The following is a 749-nucleotide window of genomic DNA, read 5'->3' as shown; positions in this document are numbered from 1 at the left end:
TGGAAACAACGATTCCATCCCAGAATCAAAAGTTAACTTGAGGTTACGGGTTTCTTTGGCATTATGTTTTGCTGCTGCAGTTGACATCCTGGATATATTTCCCGTGTAAGAAAAATGTTTCAAAGAAAAGATTAAAGCAGTGATGTATTTATTAGAAGTTCTAGAAAATCAACAAGTCAGTTAGGAAGATTGAGTTAGTTAGGGAGAATATGCTTCATAAATAAGAGCCTTCAATCTTCATTGGGTATTTTTTTTTTTTATCTTTTTCAATCAATTCAATATGTTATATCACATGAATATCAATATGCTCTTTATCTCTCTTATCAATTTGGTCTTCATCGCTTTGATCCATGGATTCTTAATAGTAGCATTTATCCTTGATGAATTCGACACCCTAAAAAAGAACGGATCTGAGGCTACATTCACCATTGACAGAGACACATGTCACTCGATAGTACAGTATGAGGGGGGCATGCTGATCCCTATATATTATAAAAATATTTTGTATAATTCTTTAAAAGAAAATGTTAGCAATAGCAAGTGTTGTTTGTTACAGAATTAAAAGTGAAAAAAAAATAGTATTAAAAAGTACAATACATTTTTTCGTAATTTTTAATCTAACTTCACTAATAAAAACTTTTTATTTATTACTTTCTTAACTAGCATCTTAAGGATAATGATTACTAATAACCTTTAAATAATTTAACTTGGTTTCCTCTAATTATTTTTTAAGAATGGACAGCCCATCA

This window comes from Glycine max, chromosome 15 (assembly GCF_000004515.6).
Source record: "Glycine max cultivar Williams 82 chromosome 15, Glycine_max_v4.0, whole genome shotgun sequence".
Lineage (NCBI taxonomy): Eukaryota > Viridiplantae > Streptophyta > Magnoliopsida > Fabales > Fabaceae > Glycine > Glycine max.
Note: the sequence above shows the minus strand (reverse complement) of the source record.